Below are 23843 nucleotides of genomic sequence, written 5' to 3'. Positions count from 1 at the left end.
TGTGCTAAACATCTGAACAGACACTTCATCAAAGCAGATATACAGGTGGCAAATAAGCATATGAAAAGTTGTTCAGCATCACAGGCATCAGGATATTGCAAATAAAGATAACTACGGTACCACAATATAGCCACTGGAATGTTGAAAATTCAAAAAAAAATAATAATAACAACACTGAATGATGAGAAGAATATGGAACAAAAAATCACTGGCTCTAATGAAAAATATTTCCTTGGCTTTTCTAGGTTCTGGTAGCTCGAGAAATTCCTTGACTTTTGGCAGTAAAACTCCCATTTCTGCCTCCATATTCGTACCACCTTTCTTCTTGTGTGTGAAGAAGCTTTGGGTGCCAAAGCTCCCTCTGCTTTTTCTTTGTTTGTTTGTTTGTTTTTGTTTTTTAAGATGGAGTTTCCCTCTTGTTGCCCAGGCTGGAGTGCAACGGCGTGTTCTCAGCACACTGCAACCTCCCCCTCCCGGGTTCAAGCGATCTCTCCTGCCTCAGCCTCCGGAGTAGCAGGGATTACAGGCGCATGCCACGACGCTCGGCTACTTTTTTGTAGTTTTAGTAGAGATGGGGTTTCACCATGTTGGCCAGGCTGCTCTCAATTGCCTGACCTCAGGTGATCTACCCGCCTTGGCCTCCCAACGTGCTGGGACTACAAGGGTGAGCCACTGCGCCAGGCTGCTTTTTCTTTATTAAAGCACTTAACCATTGTATTTAAGGCCCATCCAAGTAATCCAAGATAATCTCTTAAAGAACCTTATTTTAATTATCTTCAAGAACCTTAACTTACATTATATCTAAAAAGACACGTTTTCCAGAGAAGGTCATGGGGTTTCAGGTAATAGAGAATGGTTATATCTTTTGGGGGATACTGTTTTTTTTTTTTTTTTTTGAGATGGAGTCTCACTCTGTCGCCCAGGCTGAGTGGCGCGATCTCGGCTCACTGCAACCTCCGCCTCCCGGATTTAAATGATTCTCTTTCCTCAGCCTCCTGAGTAGCTGGGATTACAGGCACACGTCACTACACCAGGATAATTTTCGTGTTTTTGGTAGAGATGGGATTTCACTGTGTTGGCCAGGTTGGTCTCAAACTCATGGACCTCAGGTGATCCGCCTGCCTCCGCCTCCAAAATTGCTGGGGTTACAGGGGTGAGCCACCGCACCTGGCCTAGGAGATACTTTTTAAACCACTGCTTACAATCAAATCCTTTAATATAGTTGGAAATTTTAAATTATCTCTTTCTCAAACCTGTTAGAATAATTATATAGAAACCAATAAGGATATAGAACACTCAACTTACCCATCATCCAACTTGAGCTAACTGAAATTTATAGAAAAATAATCAATTTAACAGTAGCAGAATATTAAGCTCACATGCAGCATTAACCAAGACCTTATTCTGCGCCATAAACCAAGTTTCAATAAATCGATATTTTAAAGTTTTGAATTATACATGTAATGTTCTCTGACCACATGAAAGTGAATTTTAAATCAATAAAAGAAAAATGTCTGGAAATTCCCCAATAATTAGAAACTAACACATTTCGGAATAAATAATGTATCAAAGGACATACTAAAAGGATACTTAGAAATAATTTTGAATCAAATAAAAATAAAAGTATTAAATTTCAAAATTTGTCTAAAGTGGCTAACATATTTATTTGAAGGAAATGTACATTTAATGCCTATATTAGAAAAGAATATAGGTGGCATGCGTTTTGTGTGTATATGATATGTGTGTGTGTGTGTGTGTGTGTGTGATGATATAGACACAGAGGCAAAAAACAAGATAGATGTCTTCAAGCGATAGAAGCAAAATATAAAAACAAAGCTGTAAACAAAGCAAAATATAAAAACAAAGCTATTTATACGTCTACAGAATTCAGTGATAGTCTGTTTGACTATAGTTAATATTTCAATTCACAAAGAGTAACAAAGTTTAAAGTGATGACTTTGGAGGAGAGTTTGGCTTACTGTGTAAAAACTGGGGCTGGCATAAGTCTTTTCCATTATTAATTAAATGATTGCATTTTCTGAGGTTTTTGTTGAATTTTATTACTGAAATATAGATACAGGGAGCAAAGCAACCTCACATGTAAGAACTGTGTAAAATTACTTGCTGGCTAACTACACTGAATCTGAGATATGTTTTTTTAATTCCAAAAAACAAGAGCAACAAGGCATAAAGAAATTTTGGTGTTGTCTTCAGTGATCTGTGGGCCTGAGTGACTGCACCTTTCAAACGATGAAATAAATTGAAAGAAGTTGATAGAAAAATCCAAAATAAACAATATACCAAGTAAAATTTAAAAATAAACCTCACTGAAATGAATTTGCAAATGCAAAACTCATTGCCAGTTAAATAATTTAATGTCAGAGAAAAAAAAAAATCTCAAGTAAAAACAGGTATCTTTACCCTCAAGGAAATAGATACAATAAATTCCAAAAATATCTTAAAATGTGTTAGTGAAAATAATCTCTTCCTTCAGCATGTGAACCAAGAGCCACAATGTAATGGAACCCTGAGATCCCTATTTACCATTTTTCTTTACTAGGTTCTTAGGAATTTTTGCATCCTATTTTTTTCTTCCACAAGTAGTCATCATGTCTCCACTGACATGTGTGGATACAAGCCCCAAGTATCTTATATTTGACAACAAAATTTATCTTGATCATAACACTAGTTAACACATTGCCATTGTCATTTTTCTCCAATGCTAAAATATTCACACTTACAGATAACTTTGTTTTCAGTGATGAAAAAAAATGACTAATGTCTAAAAAATAATATTTAGCATCTAACTACATTTAATTTGATCCATATTGGATGAATAAATAGAGACCACACAATGTGTTGATAGTTACAAAATTATTTTAGTATTGAAATCATTAGATTAAATTAAGTGAGTAAATCTGACATGAAGCTGATGATTATAAATACTTGTGCTGATTAGTTATGAGATTAAAAAGAATAAGAGATGAAAACATATGACTTGTTTTCTCATTTAGCTTTATAAGAAAAACACATATAATTTACTAATTTTAAATATATAAATGAGGTAAAACAAACACATTAAATAAAATATAAAATGAGACAAATTTTTATTCACTTTTAACTTAATACTTATATCAACTTATTGACAGACAATATATTGTGTAAACTGTGTGAACTCCCTCCTGTTGCAACAAGCAATTGCATGATTTATAGCTCTGCTAAAAGTGGCAAAAACAATAAATATATATTTCCAAAAGGTTTTCTAGTCCGTGCATATTTTATATGTACTTTTGAAAACAAAATATTGGGATATTTGGATTATCATAACTATGTGTACATAATGTCCTAGCAACATAAAATCATTAATTCATATTTTGAACTGTGAAATTCTAATAGTCATGGAGTACTTGAAATAACATTAACACCACATTTCTGCTCCTATTTAAACCAAACCATTATGTATTAAGGAGATGTTTTCAATCTGACCTAAGCAGTTCTTCAATGTGGAGCTATAATTCACCATGGATCTTTTGTCAATATTTTAAAGATTTAAATAATAATTTAATATTTTTTACAATGTAATAATTAGTTTAATAATTTGTGTTTGAAAACTAGTGAAGAATGTTTCTCTATGAAACCTTATTAAAAACATTTTTACATAGTAAATGGAGCTGTGGCTGAGCAAATAGCCCTTTTAATTCATAGGATAAATAAATGCCTGTCATAATAAAACATTTCTTTGATAATGATACACAGTTTGTCAAAAAAATACTATCCGTTTTCACCATTAAAAGTAATGGTGATTGGTCCTGGCACGGTGGCTTAAGCCTGTAATCCCAGCAGTTTGGGAGACCGAGGCAGGCGAATCACGAGGTCAGGAGATCGAGACCATCCTGACTAGCATGGTGAAACCCTGTCTCTACTAAAAACACAGCAAAATTAGTCGGGTGTGGTGGCGGCTGCCTGTAGTCCTAGCTATGAACCCGGGAGGTGGAGCTTGCAGTGAGCCGAGATCATGCCACTGCACTCCAGCCTGGGCGACAGAGTAAGACTTCGTCTCAAAAAAAAAAAAAGAAAGAAAGAAAGTAATGGCGATTACTTTTTTGCAATTACTTTTGCACCAACCTAATACTACTACTTCACTTGCAGAATTATCATATCACCTTTAAATATGTGATTACGATTCAGTTGCATGTCAGAAATAAGGGTATTCCAATTAAAATATTTAGTTGAATTTTCAATGCTCTAAATTAAAAAAAAAAAATGAAAACTTTATATGGTAAAGACAGGGTGGTATAGACTCATTTGTCAAGTACTAATAATTTTTCTATCTTTGATATTTGAACAACTGAGCCCCAGAGTTCTTCAATATTGTCTCTAGAAAAATTGTGCTGAAGCACAAAATTAATACTCATCACTGCAGTTTTATTTGTATGTCATATATCACGTTAAATTTATTTTATACTTTTCTACTCTTTTAAAATAATATTCATACTATCCATCCTGTTAAATCTTTTTTACCGACCACATAAATATTGTTTTATGGGAAGAAGAATTTTTGAGATTCCAGTAGTGCTTGAGAGTGACTAAATAATGAGGATATCTAAGTCGTCATTTTCAGTACTCTGAAATAAAAATATATATATTTAATATTGACTTTATTATCATTTTGAATCTTCTCAAAATAGTTAATATTTTGCACTCATTTAAACAAAATAATATGTATCTGAAAACAAGTTATGTTTAGTCAAGTTTCTTCAAATGTTGCTATTGAACTCAATAAACTTAGAGTTGCCAATGATTGTTACTGAAAATTATCAGTGATGGTTTAGTGAATGGGGAAGGCATTATTAAAAAAAAAAAAAGTTGAATATCAGTATTTCATTAGAAGGTACCCCTTTTAAATATATTTCTGAGAAATATTGCAATTCACATGTACCTGCAAATTGATTTATCAGAAATTAAAAAGGACAATTTTTTTTTTTTTTTTTGTCTTTTGAGATGGAATAGTTTTGCTCTTGTTGCCCAAGATGGAGTCCAGTGGCTTGGCATGATCTCGGCTCACTGCAACCTCCACCTCCCGGGCTCACGTGATTCTCCCGCCTCAGCCTCCTGAATAACTGGGATTACAGGGACCCAACACAATGCCCGGCAAATTTTTTGTATGTCTAGTAGAGATGAGGTTTCACCATGTTGGCCAGGCTGGTTTTGAACTCCTGCCTTCTGGTGATCCACCCTCCTCGGACTCCCAAAGTGGTGGGATTATAGGTGTGAGCCACCACACTCGACCAAGAATGACAATTTTTATTTTAACATATGGAACTATTTAAAGAAATCCATGTTTTTTCTTACTCTTCAAAATTTTTCTGTTATATAGGATATTGTGCAAATATATCTTATTTTTTCCTAAGTATATATCAGAATGGCCTGTAGTTTTGAATACAACTAATTAGAATCAATTTATAATCCACACTCAAATGCAGCTTAGATTGCTGAGTTATTTACCAGGATAGAAGCTTGCTTGGAAGTGCTCCGATGCAGAGGTAATTGACATGCATGCATCTCTTTAAATGAGAAAATATTGTTTCCTAGAGAAAAATATTGAGAAATGCATTTTAACAACTATAAGTAAACTACTGAGGACAAAAGTTATAATATCTTTACAGGCAAGGTAAAATTAGTTGGAAAAATAGGTGAAACATAGATAGAATGCTAAAATGTAGATATAATTGTAATCTGGATTTGGGTAAAATAGCACAGTAGTATGTGGAGTGAAACTGGTATCTGAGTGCCCATAGCTATACATTGGCTAAACATAATAACCTAGGACTCAGGTTTGATTAATGGGATGGGTGTTAAAAATAAATAGGGTAAATTTCACATAAGCATCCTTCTTTCATATATAGGAAAACCCTTGTTAAACTCTTCCTCAAGGCTAAATATAGAATAAAATTCAGCTATATGTCAATTTGTAGCTGGCTGACATTGTTCGAGTCAATGAGTTTTATATCAAACTGAATGGTGTCAAAAATTGCATAACATAGTTTTTGTAGAAAAACAAAGTGCTGTTTTAATAATATATTGCAATTCGTTACCATAAATGTTGATTTTTCTAAGAAACATTATTACACCTCAGGAGATGTGATGTTTCTATTCACAATAATCAGAAGTACAAAGGGAGAAAACTAAGCCTTAAATTGCAACATATGATTTTTAAATGTGCTGATCAAATTCAATGTGGGCATGTAAATCTATATGATTTTCTCACATTAGAAATAAACAGATGTACTTTCACAAAAAGTACAGTAAATCAGCTTTGTAACTTTGACAGAAGTTTTGGACTGTTACTGTTCTCCACATAGTAGTTTAGCAAATTTTTTAAAAGATAAATTATTTTTACAACAAAAGCATTGACATTTTGAATAGGATAATTATTGGCTGTATGGTAGTATCTTTCTCTTCAAGATCTTCAAAAATAGTCTTACTACGAGATCCAGCAGTCATGCTTTTAAGTATTTACTTAACTGATTTGAAGTAATATGTCCACATAAAGCCTGACAATAAATGGTTTATAGCAGCTTTATTCATAATTGCCAAAAATAATTCATTGTTGCAACAAAGATGTCATTTGATAGGAGAATGGATAAAAACTTGTGATATCTTTATGTAATCGAATACTATTCAGTGATAAAAAAAAAAAGAATGAGTTTAAGCTGCCTAAAGACATGGATAGAAGGGGGAAGAAAAAGATGCAGATTTAATTAACTCTGGAGATAAATGAAAACTCAGTCAAAAGACAGAAGGCACTGAACTGTAGTTGGTAAATGCATTTTTCCATGGGAGTCGAAGCTCACAACTCTGAGACTGTGAAATATAAATTGAACAATTAAGTAGTAGATGGTGTATGGTGGGAAACTGGTTTCTCATCATTAGAGAAGGATCCGTGTGGTACTGTAATTGTTGAGAGACCTAAGTATGAACTTATGCAGGGCTTAATATAGATACAGATATATACATATAGAAATATTTACAAACATGTAAATATACAAACATATATATCCTTTCTTTGTCAGCCAAGAGGACCCATGAAATTTTTGTACCACTGAACACAACTAGCACCTAGATCTTATTTTCTCATCCACTTGCCAATAAAATAAAGGACTCCTTGAAGAAATTGCTAATTCTAGGACTGGGTCAGAAAATATGTACATTGAACCCCGAACTATAGTGCCAGAAAGTGAGGAAGCTTGACCCACAATGATTACATGTGCAAGTTTTATATGTAAAACTTGCAACTGTTTTAGCTTCTAATGACCAAAGTAGAAGTGATTTGAACAAAAAGTAAGTTAGCATAGCATTGGGCTATAGCTCAAAATATAAATTAAATATACACGAATCCATAACAACATACATGCAGAAAAGAAGGAAGGAAGGAAGAAGGAAAGGAAGGAAGGAAGGAAGAAGGAAGGAAGGAAGGAAGGAAGGAAGGAAGAAGGAAGGAAGGAAGGAAGGAAGGAAGGAAGGGAGGGAGGGAGGGGATCAAGGAGACAATTAACCAGGAATCAAGGAGGGAAGGAGGGAAGGGGGAAATAGATAATGGAATGGAAGAAATAAATGGAAATGGACAGGGAAGGAAAGAATGAAGAGTGGTGGAAGGAAGGAGAATGGACGGAAGAATGGAATATAAAGGATGGAATGGAATGGAGTCAGTGATCTTCCTCTACAAGACCCATAAACTTGAGTCTAATAATGAGAAACCACCCTCAAATAAACCCTAATTGAAAGACATTCTTCAAAGTACAACATCTGTATCCTTCAAAACATTAAGGTCATAAAAAATGTTAATAGACTGAGAAAGTATTACATTCCCAAGAAGCTGAAGTAACATCTGAATTTTGTGAGTGTTATAGGCTGCCATAACAGAGAAGTTTAGATTCAGAAAGATAAAAATATATAGTGCAGCTGAGTCTATGGGCTTAATAATGTCTGCACACAACCTGCATGCTTACAGCAAATAGATTTAGAAGATTTCAGATAGGCAATGTTTCTTAGGCAAAATGGAGGCTTAAATTTTACTTCTAATAACTTGATGCATGGCTTTCTTCTTCAATTTCTCTTAAACAGTGTTGAAAATGACTTTTTCTTTCTTCAAAGGTCATTGCATAAAAAAGTAAAGTAAGGAGTAAAATAATGCTTTAGAGACTTCAAACTGCTACACCAATAGCGTATACCTTTTGAGCTTTTATTATTTATTATTATTATACAATATTTATTGAAAATTTTGGCTGCCATCATCCTGATATCTTTTGTATTTTTTCCAAGATAGATCTGACTTCAGCCCAGTTGTTCCTCTGGGGATAAGATATAGTATATCTGCAGGCATCTAGAAGACTGTTGAAGCAGTTATCCCTCAATGGATGCCTTTCTTCACTAACTTAATTACATTTCTATAAGTATAATAAAGTTCCGGTATAAAATAAATGGCTTATTACTTTTATTTTGAAAACTTTCTGCAATTTTACAAAATCCTTAATAATAAAAATACTTTTTAAAAAATCACAACTATGCATGGGCCCGCACTTTGTATGACACTTATTATAAATACGGTTCAAACTCTTGACAGTTACAAAGATTATATTTGATATGCTATGATATATACCAGAATAACATTGATATGCATTAAAAATGTGGTTTAACAGGAAATTATATTTAGTATTTCAAAAATCTGGAAAAGATCCTGAGGTCCTCAGCAATTCCCGGGTGATAACATTCTGAATATATGAATAGGAAATATTAAAATCCCCAAATAAAGGGAGAGGTTTGCAGGTGAGTAAATCTATATAGAGGCAGAAGTAAGGAAAACCGAGATCTGTAAGCATAAAACAAAACAAAACTAAAAAACCTGGGTAAAATGTTAGCGCATATAATGCAATGCAAAGGCAGTATGTTCTGAGGTTTTGTTTTAATTCCTATTATCCATTTCACTTAGAAATTGTTGCAAATTCAGTGTCCAAAGAATTGTAACCATTCTCATCTATTATAGGATATTTTCACATTATCTGTGATAAAATGACAACAAATATTTTGTCTCACAAAGGTTCGAGATTTTGCTGGGATTTCTATTAAAATAAAGTACATTGTATATTTGTGGAAACTATGGTAAAGCAGTTAAATAACAAACAGAATCAAGAGAATATATTTATACTGTCTCTTCTTACCAGGGACTAAAAATTTTCCGAATATGAAAAACGCTGAACGTAAAAGAGATTAATTAATGCAAGTGACATTCAACAAATATAAATACAAAAATTTAATTAAAATTTGAAATAAATTATGTCCCACTATATCTTTGTGCAAACCCTGCCACAGACCCTTCTCTCTGTTTTCCCATTTATGCTCTTCTTTATGAAGAGATACAGCAGCAGAATTTTTTTTTCTTTATTTATTTTAAATAAGAAAAAAAAAAAAAAAAAAACCTGGGATACATGTGCAGGTTTGTTATATAGGTATACATGTGCCATGGTGGTTTTCTGCAACTATTGACCTGTCCTCTAAGCTCCCTCCCCTCACCCCCCATCCCCCAGCAGGCCCTGGTGTGATATGTTCCCCTCGCGGTGCCCATGTGTTCTCGATGTTCAATTCCCATTTATGAGTGAGAACATGTGGTGTTTGGTTTTCTGTTCCTGCGTTAGTTTGCTTAGAATGATGGTTTCCAACTTCATCCATGTCCCTGCAAAGGATATGATCTCATTCCTTTGTATGGCTGCATAGTATTTCATGGTTTATATGTACCCCATTTTCTTTATCCAGTCTATCATTGATGGGCATTTAGGTTAGTTCCATGTCTTTGCTATTATAAATAGTGCTGCAATAAACAGACTTGTGCATGTGTCTTTATGTTAGAATAATTTATATTACTTTGGGTATATACCCAGTAATGGGATTGCTGGGTCAAATGGTATTTCTGGTTCTAGATCTTTAAGGAGTTGTCATATGGTCTTCCACAATGGTTGAACTAATGTATGTTCCTACCAACTGTTAAAAGTGTCCCTATTTCTCCACAGTCTTACCTACATATATTGTGTCCTGACTTTTTAATAATTGCCATTCTGACTGGCCTAGGATGGTGTCACATTGTGGTTTTGATTTGCATTCCTCTGATGATCAGTGATGTTCAGCTTTTTTTCATGTGTTTGTTGGCCATGTAAATGTCTTCTTTTGAGAAGTGTCTGTTCATATCCTTTGCTCATTTTTGATGGGATTGTTTGTTTTATCTTGTAAATATGTTAAGTTCCTTGTAAATTCTGGATATTAGATCTTTGTCAGATGGGTAGACAGCAAAAATTTTCTCCCATTCTGTAGACTGCCTGTACACTCTGATGATAGTTATTTTGCTGTGCAGCAGCTCTTAAGTACAATTAGATCCCATTTGTTAATTTTGACTTTTGTTGTGATTGATTGTTTTTGGCATTTTTGTCATAAAGTCTTTTCCTGTGCCTATGACCTGAATGGAATTGCCTTGGTTTTCCTCTGGATTTTTATGATTTTGGGTTTTACATTTAAGTCTTTAATCCATCTTGAGTTAACTTTTGTATAAGGTGTAAGGAAGCGGTCCAGTTTTAATTTTCTGCATATAGCTAGCCAGTTTTCCCAGCACCATTTACTGAATAGGAGATCCTGCCCCCTTGTTTGTTTTTTGTCATGTTTGTTGAAGATCTGATGGTTGTAGATGTGTGGTGTTACTGCTGAGGCCTCTGTTCTGCTCCATTGGTCTATATGTCTGTTTTGGTACCAATACCATGCTGTTTTGGTTACTGTAGCCTTGTTGTATAGTCTGAAGTCAGGTAGCGTGATGCCTCCAGCTTTGTTCTTTTTGCTTAGAATTGTCTGGGCTATATGAGCTCTTCTTTGATTTCATAGGAAATTTAAAATAGTTTTTTTCTAATTCTGTCAAGAAGGTCAATTGTAGTTTCATGGGAATAGCATTGAATCTATAAATTACTTTTGGCACTATGACCATTTTCACTATATTGATTCTTTCTATCCATGAGGATGAAATATTTTTTTATTTGTTTGTATCCTCTCATTTCTTTGAGCAGTTGTCTGTAGTTCTCTTGAAGAGTTCCTTCACATTCCTTGTTAGATGTACTCCTAGGTATTTTATTCCCTTTGTAGCAATTGTGAATGGGAGTTCATTCATGATTTGGATCTCTGCTTGCCTATTGTTAGTGTAAGGGAATGCTTGTGATTCTTGCACATTGATTTTCTATCCTGAGACTTTGCTGAAGTTGCTCGTCAGTTCAAGTAGTTTTTGGGCTCAGATGATGTTTTCTAAATATAAAATCATGTCATCTGCAAGCAGAGACAACTTGACTTCCTCTCTTCCTGTTTGAATACCTTTTCTTTGTTTGTCTTGCTTGATGCTCTGGACAGAACTTCCAACACTATGTTGAATAGGAGTGGTGAGAGATGGCATCCTTGTCTTGTACTGGTTTTCAAAGAAAATGCTTCCAGCTTTTGCCCATTTAATATGATATTGACAGTGAGTTTGTCACAAATAGCTCTTATTATTTTAATATATGTTTCATCAATCTTTAGTTTATTCAGAGTTTTTAACATGAAGGCATGTTGAATTTTATTGAAGGCTTTTTCTGCATCTATTGAGATAATCATGTGGTTTTTGTCATTGGTTCTGTTTAAGTGACTTTTATTGATTTTAGCATGTTGAAGCAGTCTTGCATCCCAGGAATGAAGCTGATTTGGTCATAATGGATAAACTTTTTGATGTGCTGCTGGAATCAGTTTGCCAGTATTTTATTGAGGATTTTCTCATAGATGTTCATCATTATTTTATTGAGGATTTTCACATAGATGTTCATCAGCGATATTGGTTGAGGTTTTCTTTTTCTGTTGTGTCTCTTCCCAGTTTTGGTATCATGATGACGCTGGCTTCATAAAATGAGTTAGGAAGGAGTCCCTCCTTTTTGATTGTTTGGGATAGTTTCAGAAGGGATGATACCAGCTTCTCTTTGTATTTCTGATAGAATTCAGCTGTGAATACATCTGTTCCTAGGCTTTTTTTGATTGGTAGGCTATTAATAACTGCCTCAATTTCAAAGCTTGTTATTGGTCTATTCAGGGACTCAATTTCTTTCTGGCTTAGTCTTGGGAGGATGTATGAGTCCAGGAATTTCTCCATTTCTTCTAGATTTTCTAGATTATTTGCATAGAGGGGTTTTTAGTATTCTCTGATGGTAGTTTGTATTTCTGTGCAGTCAGTGGTGATATACCCTTTATCATTTTTTATTGTGTTTGATTCTTCTCTCTCTTATTCTTTATTAGTCTAGCCAGTAGCCTATCTATTTTGTTATTTTTTTCAAAAAACCACCTCCTGGTTTCTTTAATTTTTTGTAGTTTTTTTTTTTTTTTTTTTATGTGTGTGTGTGTCTTTATCTCCTTCAATTCCTCTCTGATTTTATTGTAATTTGTCACCTTCTGCTAGCTTTTGGATTAGTTTGCACTTGCCTCTCTAGCTCCTTTAATTGTGATGTTACAGTGTCGAATCAAGATCCTTCTGGCTTTCTGATGTTGGCATTTAGTGCTGTAAATTTCCCTCTTAACCCTACCTTAGCTGTGTTCCAGAGATTCTGATATGTTGTCTCCTTGTTCTCATTGGTTTCAAATAACTTTTTATTTCTGCCTTAATTCCATTATTTACCCAGGAGTCATTCAGGAGGAGGTTGTTTAATTTTCATGATATTGTGCGGTTTTGAGTGAGTTTCTTAATCCTGAATTCTAATTTGTTGCACTGTGGTCTGAGAGACTGTTTGTTATTATTTCAATTCTTTTGCATTTGCTGAGGAGTGTTTTATTTCCAATGTTGTGGTCAGTTTTAGAATAAGTGCCATGTGGCACTGAGAAGAATATATATTCTGTTGATTTGGGGTAGAGAGTTCTGTAGACATCTACTAGGCCTACTTGATCTAGAGCTGAGTTCAAGTCCTGGATATCCTAGTTAATTTTCTGTCTCATTGATCTGTCTAGTACTGACAGTAGAGTTTCAGAGTCTCCCACTATTATTGTATGGGAGTTTAAGTCTCTCTGTAGGTCACTGAGAAATTGTTTTATAAATCTGGGTGTTCCTGTATTGGGTGCACATATATTTAAAATAGTTAGCTCTTCTTATTGAATTGTTTCCCTTACCATATGTAATATCCTTCTTTGTCTTTTTTGATCTTTGTTGGTTTAAAGTCTGTATTTTGCCAGAGACTAACATTGCAATCTCTGCTTTTTTTAAAATTTTTAAATTTTTTTTCTTTCCCTTTGCTTTCTAAATTTTCCTCCATCCCTTTATTTTGAGCCTGGGTGTGTCTTTGCACGTAAGACGGGTCTCCTGAATACAGCACACAGATGGGCCTTGACTCATTATCCAAATTACCAGTGTGTGTTTTTTAATTAGGGCTTTTAGCCCATTTACATTTAAGGTTAGTATTATTACGTGTGAATTTGATCCTCTCATCATGAAGCTCATCTGGTTATTTTGCACACTAGTTGATGTAGTTTCTTCATCATATCATTGGTCTTTATATTTTGGCGTGGTTTTGCAGTGGCTTGTACCGGTTTTTCCTTTCCATATTTAATGCTTCCTTCAGGAGCTCTTGCAGGGCAAGCCTGGTGGTAGTGAAATCCCTCAGCATTTGCTTGTCTGGAAAGGGTTTTATTTCTCCTTCACCTGTGAAGCTTAGTTTGACTGAATAAGAAATTCTGAGTTGAAAAAAACTCTGCTTTAAGAATGTTGAATACTGGTCCCCAATCTCTTCTGGCTTGTAGGATTTCTGCTGAGAAGTCCACTGTTAGTCTGATGGGCTTCCCTTTGTAGGTGACTTGGTCTTTCTCTCTGGCTGCCCTTAATAGATTTTCCTTCATTTTGACCTTGAAGAATCTAATGATTATGTGTCTTGGGGTTGATATTCTTGTGGAGTATCTTAATGGTGTTCTCTGTATTTCCTAAATTTGCATGTTGGCCTTTTTTGCTAGATTGGGGAAGTTCTCCTGGATAATAACCTGAAGTGTGTTTTTCAGCTTGTTTCCATTCTCCCCATCTCCTTCTAGTATTCCAATCAAATGTAGGTTTAGTCTTTTCATGAAGTCCCATATTACTTGGAGGCTTTGTTCATTCCTTTTAATCACTTTGACTCTATTCTTGTCTGCATGTCTTACTTCAGTAAGGTGGTCTTCAGACTCTGGTATACTTTCTTCCACATGATCAATTCAGCTACTGATACTTACATATGGTTCAGAAAGTTCTTGTGCTGTGTTTTTCAGCTCCATCAGGTCATTTATGTTCCTCTCTAAACTGGTTATTCTAGTTAGCAATTCCTCTATCATTTTATCAAGGTTCTTAGCTTCTTTGCATTGGGTTAGAAAAAGCTCCTTTAGCCCATCGTAGTTTTTTTATTACCCATCTTCTGAAGCCTACTTCAGTCAATTCATCCATCTGATCCTCTGTCCAGTTCTGTGTCCTTGATGGAGAGACATTGCAATCATTTGGAGGAGAAGAGGCACTCTGGCTTTTTGGGTTTTCAGCATTTTTCATTGATTCTTTCTCATCTTCCTGAGATTGTCTAGTTTCGGTCTTTGAGGCTGCTGTCCCTTGGATGGGGTTTTTGTGAGGGCCCTTTGTTGTTGTTGGTGTTGTTGTTTTTGTTGTTTATGCTGTTATTGTTTTCTGCTTGTTTGTTTTTCTTTCAATCGTCTGGTTCCTCTTCTGTAGGGATGCTGCAGTTTTCTGTAGGTTCACTTCAGGTCCTATTCATCTGATTCGCTCCTGTGCCTGGAGATGTCATTCAAGGAGGTTGGAAAGCAGCAAAAATGTGTGCCTGCTCCTTCTTCTGGGACCTCTGACCTTGAAAGGCACCAACCTGATGCCAGCAGACTAGCTCCTGTATAGGGTATCTGACAACACCTGTTGGAGGGTCTCACCCTGTTGGGTGGCACGGGGAGCAGAACCCGTTTAACAAAGCACCTTGTCCCTTAGTGGAGATGGTGTGTTTTGCTGGGGAGAAACCCACTTGTCTGGGCTGCCTGAATTCCTCAGAACTACCAGGAGGGAAGACTAAGTCTGTTGGTCTGCAGAGTGTGCAGCCACCGCTCCCGCTAGGGGCTCAGGCCCAGGAGATTCGAATTCTGTCCCTGAGTCTCTGGCTGGGGTTATTGGAGATCCTGCAGGGAGACCCTGCTCACTGAGGAAGGATGGGTCACAGGCCTGAAGAGGCACTCTGGCCACAGACTGCCACAGCCGGTGTGGGGACAAGTCTTGGGACCAAGTCATCCAGCCTCCCTGGCTCCAGCAGAGGAAAAGCATAGCCTGAAGCTATAGAAATGAGTGCTGCCCTTTCCCAGCTAAGAGAACTTAGAGTATTAGGCAGCCTCAGGTCCCAATGCTGGCTGCTGCCCCTCCCCCAAGGAGCTCAAAGGGCTTAGACAGCAGGCTGCTGCAGCCAGTGCTGTCATCCCTCCCCCAGGGAGTTTAATAGGCTTAAGCAGATTACAGCTGAGTGGCTGTACAAATCTGCACAATCCAGGGTTGTGATGCTAGGCCCGGTGGCATGGGTTCACAAGTTAGATCTTCCAATCCGTGAGTTGCACAGTTTCATGAAAAAAGAACAGTTTCCAGGCTCGGTAGCATGCTCACTCACTACCACCCTTGGCTGGGAGGAGGGTGTTCGCCTTCCCCACGTGGCTCTCAGGCTCTCAGGTGAGCCTCACACCACAATGCTTTTCCTTCTCTCTGTGGGTCATGCCAGCCTTTGAGTCAATTTTAGTGAGAGAACCTGGATACCTTGATTGCTGGTGAAGGATTCTTATGCTTATTATTCTTATTTTCAATGAGAGTCTCCAAACGTCACGGCCTCTAGTCAGCCATGTTGGCCTGGCCCGTAGCAGCAGAAATTAATACTCACCTATGTATGCAACCAAATGCAGGTCCAGATGCTCACCAGTTGCAAAGTCCAGTTAACAACAGTGAGGCATGGTAGAAAGAAAGTGATTTTTTAACCAAAACTAGTAAAGGAGAAGTGGTCAGATTCCCATCCAAAGCAACCACTTTGATTTTGGGGAAGAATACAGGAGTTTAAAAGGCAAAAATCTGATAAGGGCAACATGCAAGAATTGTGCTGAGTTGTCTACGTGTCTTGTTTTGGTGGCTCTCTTGAGTCCCAGTCCACCTCGATCATGGGCCAGCATAATCTCACCAATGGCCAGATTGTTAATCAGCCACCTTTAAGTGATCTCTGGAATTTTGCAGCTGGGACTCCAGGCTTGTTTTGTCTGTCTCAAGATTAGTCCCCAGAACTTTTAAAAAGGCAAATAAGTAGATACTAGTGTACGCTTAGATAAATGTGAAGGGAGTATATAAGGTGAGAAATAAAGGGACATGGAGTCTATTTTAAGGCTAAGAAAAAAGATTTCCAAGGTTTGCTTCAAGATTATATCTTGAAACCTAGTGGAAAGCAAAAAAAAGTTTTACGATGCATTTTGAAGTTAAGCTTCCCAGTGACATGTGTACAATTAAAAATTATGACAACTTTTTAGACCAAAAAAACAAATTTCTGGATAAAAAATAGGCAATAAATGAATATTGTTTAAAGCCTTTTTAATGTGGTAATTTGTTTTATATACAGCTTATGTGTACATATATCCATATATAACAATATATGATAAATATGTTTTATATTTCTGTACTAAATGATAAAGAAAATTCATAAAATATATTCTTAGTAAGGCATCACATTCTGGTGCCATTTCAGCCTGAATGATTTCATTATTTCTTTTAAGGTAGATCTGATAATACCATTTTTCCTCTCTCTCTCCATCTTTCTCTGTCTCTCTCTCTCTCCTGAATAGGAAAAATCTTCATTCATCATGTCATTTTGAAGGATACTATTAGTAGTTGTAGAATGCATGTCTTCTGTGTTTAACTAATGTCTAAAATGAATTCTTTTATTAACTTATTTAAAAGAGTGTGAAGGTTCTATTTTCTGAATATTCAATTATTGCTTCCTCAGAGCATTAGAATTGCAATGTACTTCTTGTTTACTCTGGCCAAGGTTCCATTGCCTCTTCAGTCAATGTCTTGGACATCACTGTCTCCATCTTAACTATTGCCTTTTTTCCACTTCATAGAAAATTCCCAGGCATTTTTTACCCATAAAATTGCTTTCTTAGAAAGTCTTGGGTTGCATAGTGCCTTACTGGACTAGTTGATTCATATAGATGCTCTCTCTTTTGATGACTCAGTTATCAGTTCACTGAATCCCTCAAACTGCAGAATCATGCTATATTCTCAAGAAGTTTTCACTAAAGTCCCATCTGTTTTGAGTGAAAATTGCATCAGAAAATACAAATTTCACTGACACATTCTCTGATGTTTCCCAGGTTCATTTTCGGCAATTCATTACAAATGTATATTTCACGTATGTTCTATAGAATGCCATGTCATCTAAATATAAAATTAAGACACAACCATGATCTGACATCATCCCCGACCTTGTCAATTTATGCTTGTTTGGTGTTTTGTGTCTATTATAATAAATGTGACATAAAAGCCTAGCATTAAAAAAATTCTCCTTGTACATTTATGGAGCTATATAGTAAAATAGTGGTAGTTTTTATTTAAAAATATGTATTTTTCCCAATCTATTTGGCCAAGTTATTATTGTAATAATGACATAATTTATGCAAATCTTAGCTGACAAATTTAAGATGTTAGAGCATCCATATTTTCTGGCACATCTATTATTAATGCGCAAGGTAATTTTGTAGTAGAAAGATAGTTAATCTGTTTTTTGAAAGTAACTATGGAGAGCGTACTGCATTTGGAGGTTACTGTTCTAAATTATTTTTAAAGTGTCTGCTTTTCTTTTTGTTTATAAATTAGATATAAAAATAGAACTATTTTTCTAATTTCTGGATAATATAACTTCACTTATAAACAATTTATAAACATTATAAATAAAGATCATAGAGCAAAGGTTGTATCTGGCATCATCACTAACTAATTATGGTACAAATTGATTTGAAAATAGGATTCAAACCAAAATTAGAATTTGTCATGATGGCCTTCATTTCTGCAGAGTTTTAGCCAGCAGTTCCCTTATTTAACAAAATACTTTGTCAGACTCTGTGAATGATGAAAGAAGGATAAAGAGGAAAATCAGTACATAGAAAAGGAAGAAGGGGAAGAGGAGGAATGTGATAAAGACGAGAAAGAGAAGAATGTGGTCTTAATGAGCTTAAAATCTGACATATATGAAATAGAATGGAAGGTATATAATAAATAGAAATCAGCCACAATTTTTCATTGTTATTAAGTAAAATTTCTCTTTTCATTGACTTCTAAATTAGTCAATTCACTTAAATAACTACTAATTAATTATTACTAGCAGTTCATTTGTGATTTAATTTACTGGAGTACTATTTCATTTCAGATGCTTTGTCAATTGTTTTAACAATGACTGATTTTACATTTGCAGACAATATTACAGATAATTAAAATGCAAATAATTTAAACTACCAACTCTTAACAATAGTAAGGCAATAAAATAGCACATTTGGAGACAATGATCCAAATAATAAAATGCTAAATTTGCCTTTAATTGGTATTTGCAAACTTAAATTGGTATTAGGGTTGTAAACCTAAATTAAAATTCTAAGGCCCCCATTTGACTGACTAGAGCCCTCTTGGCCAACAGCATCCCAAAGAAATCTGAAAACTAGTTCAGGCCATGCTATGGAGGTCAGACATGCCTTATTACACTCTCTTCCCTTTGGAGTTGAGGCACAACTGACCAGCAAAATATTAAATTAAATATAAAATTGAAAAAACAGACTGTTTCAGCAATAAAATGCCCAGTCCAACCTGACTCTGGTATACCATCACATTGATAGCAGGCCTTAAGAAAATCAAAGTATTTTATCTCAAAATGTATTTTCTTTGACATACTTTGAAATGATCCTGCAAAGCTGTCCCCTCTGGGGGGAATTAACATTCTGCAGAGAATCTCCATTTCTTTCTATGTTGATTTTTCTTCTCTTTTTTTCCCAATCCAGGAAAGATTTAAGAGTCTGGCACCTTTTAAGATTTGATAAAATACATTTATCTTCTATTCTCTCTGAAGGCTGCTACCAGAAGGCTTCATCTATAGAATAAGAACCTTGGCTTCCACGGTCCCCCTTAAGTCATGCATTTCTTTATGCTGACTTCAACTCTTCAAGCAAAGTTTAACTCTTTCAACCAGTTGCTAATCAGGAGATCTTTAAATCCACCTGTGACTTGGAAGTCCCCCTGCTTCAAGGTGTCCCATTTATCTGGGCTGAATCAATGTGTTCCTTATATGTATTGATGTAAATATTTGCCTTTAACTTCTGCTTCTTAAAATGTGTAAATCAAGCTGTAATCCAACTCTTGAGGCTGTGTCACAGGGCTTGGTAACTCACATATGGCTCAGAATAAACCTCTTGGAATATTGTACAGTTTGGCTTTTTTCATGAACAATGTTTAAGATTTAAACATATGCCTACATCTGCAAAATAATTACCTATGGATCAGGATCAGCAACAAAGATTCAAGCAAAAGAGTTCTGAGAAAACTATTATGCCACGTCCTTTTATTGAAAGGAGTGAATTTGGCATTTCTCCTTTTTATCATGTTTATCACAAAAAAGACAACTGGTCAATAAAAAATGTATGTGAGACTGTTTTTTAAATTATATATACACCCATACAATATCTGTACTGACTTTTTCTCTGTGGGTCTGCTTGGAATCCTAAGACCACCACTGGAATATGGCTAAAGTTAATAAGGACCTTGGTGGGGGAATTGGAAAGACATAGTCAGCAACCAACCAACCATCAGATGCAAAGTGAGGCCCATGCTGTATCATCCAACCACAAGCTGATCTTCCAGATTTTCATAGACAAGTGAGAAAGCCTATTAGAAATCAACCAAGGTGTTCAAGAACAGAATATATTCACATGGAAAAAAATCAAACAATTATGTAGAAAATGTGTCCAATACATTGCAAATTATATTAAATAGGAAAATCACAGATAAGCATATCAAATAAATAAGAGAATATGCATACGCTCACTAGTAAATTGACTGCAAATTGCTACTGATATGTAGTGGTGTTTTCTTTTTATCTTCAATAGGGTTGAACTAAAAACATATGATATCACGAATGTTTTGGATGGGAAAGTGAACACACAGAAAACTGATGGAAATGCAAATGAATCTTTTTGGATAGCATTTTATCAAAATGTACTGAAAATTTACTTATACTTCAAGGGCGTGTATTGGAAGAAAAATTATTAGTTTGTGCTTTATCAAACTTTGTGACACAGTATTTATTTTTTCCAATAAGTTTTATATTCTCTTTAATTATGAAAACTCAGCATATAAAAGAATTTTAATTTTCTAAAGAAATACTTATAGATGAAAGTCTAAGTCTGTGACAGCAGTCATTCATTTTACTGATTTTTGAAATTTTATTAAAATTACATTTTTTATATATATGTAGTTTATAAGTTTTATTTATAATAAGTTTATAAGAATGTAGTTGTACAATACAATGTAAAGTATAATATATGCTTTCTACCCCTACAAAATCAATAGGATAGTAGAAGAAAGAGAAAATAAACATTAGTGGACAAATTATCTTTTATGGGAAATATAATATGCTATGGGGACACATATGAGTATCATGTAAATTAGTTTGGAAGGGTTCCCTAGGGATAGGGAATACTTCCTAAGAAAACCATCTCTAAATAAGTCCAGAAATTGACAACATTGGTAGAAAGAAAGACGCTCAGAAGGAGGAGAAAATAGAAACTATTTCAAGCAAAAAGGGAAGCATTTCAATGATATAGATGTGTGAGAGAGACATAATGTATTCAAAAGTGTATAAAGTGTCAAGATGCGTGCAGAAGTCTAACATGAGGAGCAGAATCTAGATGAATGAAGGAGCTTGTAAGTTATGGGAAGCAGTTTAGACTGAATTCTAAGGGCACTTAGATATTGAGTTTGTGTAATAGGTAATTCTAATTGAAACATAGTATTTCGTGATAGAAGGTTGGAAGTTTTATTGAAAATATAGTTAATATGCAAAGAATAACCACTATGGAAGTAAAGAGAAATCAAAAGCCACTTGAAGTGTGGTTATTGGCAGGAAAATGTTATATATTTCTGAACAGAACCACTACAAGTAATATGTAGAGCATTTCTAGATGCTTTTCATTTAATTGATATTGTCACATTATTGTATGTCAGGACAATTATTTTAATGAATTCTTAATTTCTATTTTAAATATGTTATTTTGTAAAAATATTTTTGATGTTATTTTTTCTTTTTATGTTATGAATTTTATTTACATCAGGTTAAATATTAATTTTGGAGTGTTTATAACAATATTTTCTCCTGTAGTTTTATAATTCTGATACACAATGGGAGCTAAAATTACCATTTGTCCTAAAACTTATGCATTGAAACTACTATATGATAGTGTCCAACATATTGGTTCCTAGACTGTTTTTTCTAAATCAGGGAATGGTTATAGAAGACTCAAAATATCCCAAACTGAAATTTAAAATAAATAAAGGACAGTAGAAAATAAACCTGGAGAATTTCCATTATACAAAGAAAGGTTTGAAAATGAAATTAACACAGGGAAAACAGAAAAAAATTGAAAGAGACAGAAACAGCAAGATAAGTGAAGAGATTTAGAGCCATCCCACTTAATTTGAGCCCCTTGGTTAAGCTACATATCAAGCAGATACTGCTCATTTTCTTCATGGTAATGTAAACCAAAGCTATCTTTCATTCTGAAGTAATTTGCACGACGATACATTCATCACCAGTTCAATGTGTATGAATGAAACCCTTCTACATGCATATATTCTAACGTTCTTCTTATATAGTTTATCTTTGCTTATTCAGACTATTATATGCATATTTCTTGAGCTTCTCTTATAATTAGTAATTGTAAGCTGAACAATTGCATTGTTTTAACAAATTAAAAAAAATAAATAACCAATGGCATATTTCTTTAAATTATTTTTTTTAACTTAAGAGATTGTTAAATATGTAAGGCTCATTCAGAAGGGAAAATCAGAAATTATTTTACTGTGTAAAAGAGGTAAATCATTATTAAAACTTTTCCTTAGTAAAATGAACTTGATGCAGTTATGGAACAGAGCCCCCTTTTCAAGTACAATAAGAGGACAAAGTATTATCTATTATGATTAACACTTTTTTTTCTTTTTCTTTTTCTTTTTTTTAATTTTTTTTTTATTATTATTATACTTTAAGTTCTAGGGTACATGTGCATAACATGCAGGTTTGTTACATATGTATACTTGTGCCATGTTGCTGTGCTGCACCCATCAACTCGTCAGCACCCATCAACTCGTCATTTACATCAGGTATAACTCCCAATGCAATCCCTCCCCCCTCCCCCCTCCATGATAGGCCCCGGTGTGTGATGTTCCCCTTCCCAAGTCCAAGTGATCTCATTGTTCAGTTCCCACCTATGAGTGAGAACATGCGGTGTTTGGTTTTCTGTTCTTGTGATAGTTTGCTAAGAATGATGGATGATTAACACATTTTACCAGAGAACCAAATCATCAGGGTCACTTTAGAAAAATCATCAATGAGATATGGCAGGCAGGATATTGACAAGCAATGTTAGTATTTCTCACATGCTGTTATTAACTAAAAGTAGAAAGTGATTTTAACTGGAAAAATTTTATCGAAAATAACCTTAAGCTATAATATAGATATACATTCTTAATACCAGTACATTGATAACTAATACAAAATACTTAAAAGATAAAAGTAAAATTTTTACATCTGGATTTTAAATCAATTTTCTAAAATAAAATACATGCAAAAACATTGTGCTAAACATTGTAATGGAATTCTTCATATGTGTAAAATTTTTAAAATGTAGACTAAATACTGATACCCTTAGATATCTTTGTCTGATAGTATTTTAGAGTAAAATTTTCTTTACTTCAATAAAAATAGCATTTAGTACCTACTATATATGAGACTTTAGGCACTCAGGATACAAAATGCTTACAGAAATTCCTTTAGCTTCTAGGAATTTACGTAAAATTAGCAGGCACAATACATGTATTTTGAAAGATGGTTTTTATAAGCCCATTAATAATGAGGGTAAACGAAGGGCTCTTCATGTAGAGAGATCAGCATGAGACAAAAAAGAAAGTTTTATTTTGGTACCAGAAGCACTGAATACAGGTGTCACTAAAAATGTAAGGTGAGATGTGGCTGGAGAAGAGGTTGCAGAGTTAGCTGAAGAGTGAGCCAGGAAGGCTCCTTTATTTTCACTGAGGGACCTGAGGTTTATTCCACAGACAATGAGTTTTTACAGAATAGTCTAGTCACATTGTCCTTCTAAACACCAGTATGGAGGATGACCTGAGCAGTGTGTGCAACCCTGGCTGAAAATGTGTATCCAGTAGATGCTGTCAGAGACAGTTCCTGGCTTTTGATCCTCAAAGTGAGCTCAGGTTATAGTATAGGGATGTGCCACACATTTGATGAATTCTAGAGTTACAATTTGTTGAAGTCTAACAGATGCCCTATGCGTGAAGGTATCACTCTATAGCTTAGATAGTGCACTTGGCCTAAAATAATTGTATAGCATGTAAGGAGGAAGAACAAACTGCACGTATATACAATTCTGAATGAGCCTTCAACCCATCCAAGGTGAGTGATCCTCCTTTGCAGGCTCAGCAAACTTCTTTCTTTCTAATGGTTTTC

General features: G+C 34.8%; 1 long non-coding RNA gene across 2 annotated transcripts in view; it reads left to right on the top strand.

Annotated features, from left to right (window-relative positions):
• The window catches only part of LOC103879035, a 75263-nt gene extending 66088 nt beyond the window's left edge, over positions 1 to 9175 (top strand). For both annotated transcript variants that reach the window (XR_001896820.3, XR_004179439.1), the window contains exon 5: positions 8327 to 9175. This is a non-coding gene — a long non-coding RNA (uncharacterized LOC103879035). The remainder of the gene's footprint in view (positions 1 to 8326) is intronic.
• The last annotated feature ends 14668 nt before the right edge of the window (positions 9176 to 23843 follow it).

The sequence above is a fragment of the Papio anubis genome, chromosome 1, assembly GCF_008728515.1.
Source record: "Papio anubis isolate 15944 chromosome 1, Panubis1.0, whole genome shotgun sequence".
Lineage (NCBI taxonomy): Eukaryota > Metazoa > Chordata > Mammalia > Primates > Cercopithecidae > Papio > Papio anubis.
The sequence above is the reverse complement of the archived record's forward strand: the minus strand, read 5'-3'. Positions and strand labels throughout refer to the sequence as shown.